Raw genomic sequence first — 6,780 nt, forward strand, 5'->3', positions numbered from 1 at the left:
AATTGCTACGTATTGCTCCTTTAATATCTTGAAATAACATCTCTCAGGTGGTGCAATTTTGGTAGAAAAAAAACCCCAAACACATATATAACTACATTGTTTTAAGAGGAAACTTTGCAGCTCTCCTCTTTTGCTGCAAGTCTCCTCCTTTCAACATTAAATGAAAAATGGGGCGACACCCGACATCCTTCACTGTGAAAGGAGCGACTTTTTGAAAAGCATTCCTTCCCCCTCACAATGGCAGGGCTGGGGGTGGGGGTGGGGGGGTACGGGAGGAAGGGTGGGTGATGAGGAACAGCGCCGGCACATTCCTGAGGTGGAGAGCTCCACCGAGCCTCACCTGACAAGATATTTCTCTCGAGAGCACATTCATTTGAGCCCAATCTTCTTTATATGTGATTTTATTGACAAGGACACCAATATCTTTGAGTTATGAGCTGTTGTTCTCTGGAGACAGACAGTGCTTTACCTCTGTGTTCTGTGTGGGCCAGATAGCTCTGGACAGTGTGACTTGTTCGAGGTAATCTTTTGGACCTCTGGAAGGTGACAGCTGAAAAACGAGCCTCTAAAAACACTCTGCTTGAAGGCAGCGGCGCGTCTGGCTTACTAACCACACAGAAAAACACTCTTTTAGCTCCACTGGCCATGTTGCCTCAAACTGTGAACTGTCTGAACCAATAGTGTTGCTTAATTTATAATATATATGCAAGTAATTGCATAATAAAACAAATTTTGTGTGAATGCATGCAAAATCACAGCTAGACTTCACCATACTGGCAGCACATATCAGTGTGAATCAAATGCATCATCTGATATCTCCTTGAAGTCTCTGACAAAGGTGTGCGCTGCTTTTGGGGAGCCTCTTCAGATGAGATCAAAACAGCAGCTCCCATCCACAAAAAAGCTTTGTGTTTACAATGTTTTTTTTTTTTTATTGATATTGCTAAAACAATATTGCAAAAAAAATGTAAACCTCAAGCACTGAATAACAACAAGCAGTCCACAAAGCGTGTTCGCCTGTTTAACAAGCTCTGCGGAGGAGGTTTTGATTGCTGCTGGTTTATGACTGTGCTTCAGATCAGAGCTGGTTTTACATGATTTCTGTTTTATAAGCTTAAAGAGATAGTTCAGATTATTTGATGTGGGATTGCATGAGGTACTTATTGATCAGTCAGTGCTTTAGCGACTGTAGATGCCAGTTGGCACACCCCCTGTTCGTGTGAGCTAAGTGTACCCTATATTTAGCATAATTTCCACTTTACCTTGCTGTCAAACAGGCTTTTCTGATGGAAAACCACAGCTATATAAGCCAAATAGCGCTCTCTCCAAACCAACCAAACTCCTTGGGAAAATCAGTCATTTTACTTTGCAGAATTTAGGAGTTGTTGGTCTACTGCTGCTGTTCTTTTCTATTATTGTGTGATTTCTAAAGTATAGTTTGGATTAACCAAAGTTAATCCTGTGTTCTGCAAAGTAAACTTACTGATTTTAGAGTTTAGTTGGTTTAGAGAGAGCAGTTTTCTGTTAGAAAAGATTGTCTGATGGCAAAGTGAAGCAGTGAAAATATTCTAAATATAGTGTACACTTAAACGGATACATTTTTTTTTAGGTGGACCTTTCTGAAGTGGCTAAAATACCTTTTGTTGCTGACCCTGTCCACAGCAGTTCATTGCTTAGCTTCTGTTCTGGTGCTCCTCTCTGCTTCTCCAAACTGAGGGCGCGTCGACAGGCGTCTAGTGTCCTGTCTCCCACAACCCCACTTCAAATAATCTGGGCTATCTCGTTTAATATCGGTCACAGTTTCTGGGTAATAATGTCCTCAGTGCCTCTCTGTTTGCTTAATGTTTCAAAGTCAGGTTAGCACGTAGGGTTACTTTAAATTGCTGTTCTTTTGAGTTTAAGCTTGTATTTTGGTCTCTTTAGGAAATATAACTCAAAGTTGACACATTTACCGCACATTTAGTCCTGAGGGTTTTTTTTTTTTTTAAAAAGCTGCATTTCCTTCTTGAATGAACATGCAAGGTTACAGGTTAGGACACACTGTCATTCAGAGAGGCTGTGGGGTGAGTGCTGGCCCTCAGACAGAGAGTTTTGTTGAATGAAGAGGTGCTGAATTTCAGCACTTCACTCCCTGAAGGCAGCACACAGAGCGAAGGCTCCGTTGCAACACGTCACTGTGAGGAATGTGAACTTCAACACAGGAGTCACACGTATAGAAAGCCTCAGCGATGGTGGATGCATGTTAGTGTGGAAATACGGCACTATTGCCATCATCCACAGCCAGGTAAAGACAAACACTGTGGTATTATATCGTTATTACTGCTAATATTAATAGTAGGATTATATTTAAACCCCATTCCTTAACAGCTTTGAGGTTAACAAGATCAATTCAATTTCAAAATAAAAGCATTACAAAATAATTTGGAGTAAGGTTTACGGTATTAGGGGTTAACCCGGGTACAGTAGTGGAAAGAGTACTAAAATCAAGTAGAAGTACAGTTACATTATTGAAATATTACTCAATTACAAAAAATACTTGCATTAAAATAATTAAGTTTGAAGTTTTCCTCTCAAAAACGAGTTACTTTTTATCAATTGATGTTTAATGCATTATCAATAGCAGGCATTCAATCAAATTCTAAATTATTTCCAACTCCTGCACTGCTCTGGTCTGCTCTGGTTTTTTTTGTCCATACGCCGTGGTTTTCATTGGCCCATTAACTCTTACAGGCAACAAAAATGCAGATATTAATTCAAATTGTAGGACTATTCAGTGGTGAATTATGATTTTAAAAGTATCTCAGTAGATTGCATTTTACAGTTTTTACTAAGAGTAAATAGGAAAAAATACAATATACAAATACAATATTACATCAAATTAAATTAAAAAAAACATTTAAAAAAATATACTTACAACAAATACTTTTGTACAAGTAGGGGAGCCCAGGAGGTGTTGTTTAACCGGGTTAGTTGTAACACTGTCAGACTAACAGTGCTCAGAAAAGTTCTGCAGTCATCATTGTACACTCACTTTTCTTTTTTGATCTCTCAGAAGAAATGGCATGTCTCTGTGAGGAACATTGTGGATTTTATAACCAATAAACTGATCAATTTTACTTCAGGTAAACTCATGATCACATCACCATCTGCACAATTACAGTTATGTTTGACTTACAGAATGTTAAGCAGCAGTTTCTCTAGTTTAATCTGATGCTTTGCATTAATGCACCTTCAAGTCTGAAAGATTTTGCAAGAACAACCACTGAGTTACTGACGCTCAAACAAGAACTGTTAATTATACTAATTTAAGTAGTTGCAATTAGTTACTTCCACCCCAGGTATTCAACTACTTTCCACTTGTACCATTCTGCTGAATTGCTAAAGTAACTTTTACAAATGAAATTGATGTTTCTAATCAAAATTTAATCTTCAACATAAATGGTAAAACTGCTGTATGATGTAGGAGTGTACCATCACTGCAGAAAATTTGCATCAATTTGCATCTACATTAAAATGCAAATTACAGTATGTCGGGCTATAACACTAATTAAGAAATTTGTTCGCTAATGATTCACGTAAATGTTACATAAACATATCACAGCTGTAACAGATGCTTATTCTTTATTCATGTGTATAACATGAAACATGCTGCACACTATTGTATGTGCTATCGTTGCTTCATATTTATGTTCTGCGTCTTGGCACCTTTGAATAATTAAGAAAAGCTCTTTTCATTTTTAAATGATGGTATTTGCTCCAGAGGCTTTTGACATTTATTGCAATTTGACTGTTTTTTGTGTGAGATTCCTGGGTGTCGGCTTTGTCTGCAGGCTCTATGGCCCGAGGCCGCCCAGAGGTTGTCTCACCGCCTTGATACTCCCCTCATCTCTTTCTCCTGCTCTCTGACGCCTCATTGGCTGGCTCTGTTCTGACTTGCCTGGGCAGGAATGCACCTACCTTCTAATGCACTTTTATGTTCAAGCAATTTGACAATGAAGAGTGCCATCATTTTGCAGCATAAATATTTCATTCCCCATTTGGATGCAGATTTGAGATGTCACACCCAGAATACAAATGGGCTGTCTTTCCCATGGAAAATAACGGAGGCCCTGTGTGAATATGATTTGTGTGCAGCTCTAGACAAATATGGTGCAATGTGATTAGGTCTTATTGAGAATCATTGTCACTGTAAAAAAAAAAAAAAAAAACAGCAACAAAATAATAAATAATAAGAGTCTGAATCATACATAATCAAATCCCACAATTTCAAATATTGGCAGCTCACAGGAGATTCAATTATCAGAATGTCCAACAATTTTTTAAATTCACTTTTTAAATGTAACTCTTTTCTCTTCAGTCTTCATTAAAATTCATCAAACACTGAATCAACAGACCTCTGAAGTTTTAGGCAGTTTCACTGAACTCTTTATCTTATCGCTTTTTTCAGGCAGCCTACAACATATCATGGGGACTGAAAGATGCTTTTGAAAGTCTCTCTGTGCTCAGCTCTCTCTACTTTTGAAGCTTCTAACTGAATCTCTGTGGTTTAAAGTTTAGTTTCTCTCCTGTGTCACTGTTTGTTCTTCCAGGTATCTGCTTTATTTTACTGTTACATATTGTAGTTTTTATTCCAGTTATTAATACAAGTTACTTTGAAGATTAAGATTTAACATACAAAACATGTGACCAGCTTCACCTCAACAAGATGAAATGTTTAAATGCTGGTTACAATCAGTAATAAATTACTTTTTATTGTGACAGGGTACTTATAGATTTCATTCCCAATTGGGGGAAGAAGAAATAGACTGAACACTAACGTATCGTCACTTTAAGTTGCTATAGTGAGCTAGCAAACAGTTGCTTATTTTCGTTAGAATCCATTTGGAGTCATGTTTACCATCCATGTTTTACCTCTGTTTTGGTCTCCACCACCTCCTGGGGAAAATGTCTGACTCCTAACCTGCTAAATGCTTCACTTTGTTCACCAGCTCTTTGTCTGTCTCACTTTTGTTGTTTTGCTCAAAACAGTGGCTTGCTAGAGCCAAAAACTACATTATGAGAGCAGTGAAAGTGAACCAAAACAGTAAAGGTACGAGCAGGAACTGCAGAGTTCAATCATAATTATTACTTCCACCATGGAGGCTATGTTTTCATTGCCATTAATCAGCAGAATTATAGAAAAACCACTGGGCCCACTTTTCATGACACTTGGTGGAAAGGCATAGCATGGGCCGAGGGAGAGCTGATTAAATATTGGAGCAGATCCAAATCACTTTCATTACCATTGTGAAGGCATTTGGCCTTGGCAGAATAAATGCCATCTTAAAATCCAGTCCATGGTAGTAAAGTTCAGTAGTGACAAAACACAGCCAATTCTAGCAATTCCATAATTCAGAGTAATCCTCTGGGGGTATCCTGCACACGAAATTACTCAAACTTCATAAAGAGAGCAGTCATTATCGAGCACTTGGGGACAGTGGTTTCATGTCAAAACAGGCACAACTGTAACATCACCCAATTTTATTTTAACAAAGCGTCTTTCTCAAACTAAGGTGTGGCTGTGGCTATAAATGAGAGTACACACATAATCATGCAAATGATTCTACTCTGACTTGAATCCAAATGTGAACCGTCTGCAATAAACTCCACCAGAGATATTAAGGAAAAATATTCAGTCTTTACGCTTCACAAGAACAAGTAATATCATTTACATATCATAGAAGAGTGGACTAGTTCTCTGTGGATTTGTCACTGTGAGTGAACCCTTTCAGATTATACATGGTTATTTGATCCATTGTCATTACCAAATATTGATTATAGCCACTTTAAGAACAATGTATGAACACGAATACATAGATTTGAACTGGGAAATGACTTTTTCTTAAAAACAAATGTATTAATATAGGCCAGGGACCCTCCAGTGCCATCTAGTGGCCACTTCTAAATACTTTAAAATGATTTAAAAATAGTTCTTAAATTGAGCACTGTGTGAAACATGTCAAAAGTTGCTTCCCAAAATGAATGTGTTAGGGCAGGAGGGAGCTGGATAATTCTCCCATTCATGTGTGAGACAGGGGGTCTGTCAGTACCCTGTGTTTATGTACTTCTCTCACTGACATGGTGTAATGGAACGTGCCGTAATAACAGTGGAGGGATGGCATCGCAGCGGGAATCATTGAAAACGCTCCGTTTTGCTGCAACATTGTGCCTTATCTGAATATTACTGGAGCGTGAATGGCTAGTCAGTGCCATCGCTTCGGCGCACGACGCCCCAGAAACCGGATTATTTCTTTTCCCTGCGTCCAAACCATCAAGAAAACACATCACGCTTGTTGCCATGGGGATTAAACACATTAGCTTGTAATGAGAGGTATTGTTTCATCGTGTCTGGCTGCATTAGGAGTCACATTTTGCAGAATTTGCAACATTTCCTCTTGCCAAGAGTGCGTTCTCTCAGTGAGACTACAAATACAAAGGCTGCCGAAACACTCCCTTTTTTATAGTGGTGCACTGCAGCCTCACCGGTGAATGAGTCTGGGCTTGTTTTTCTGTTCAGAATACCTGTCTGGTTTTTCACTAAGCCTCTGCTTCTATAGAAACGGGACATTCCAGCTGGCTGGAGGTGTTGATTAGTCCTGGTTTGTTTTGAATGAGAGTGTACGGAGCTCCTGTGGGTGGAAACTTGGGGGGGGGGGGTTAGTTTGAGAGGTCAACACTCACCTATTGACAAAGGTGAGACAGACATGACCGACACCCTTTGATTAGACAGTCCATTAGTTA

The sequence above is a fragment of the Lutjanus erythropterus genome, chromosome 6, assembly GCF_056507025.1.
Source record: "Lutjanus erythropterus isolate fLutEry1 chromosome 6, fLutEry1.hap2, whole genome shotgun sequence".
NCBI classification, from domain to species: Eukaryota; Metazoa; Chordata; class Actinopteri; order Lutjaniformes; family Lutjanidae; genus Lutjanus; species Lutjanus erythropterus.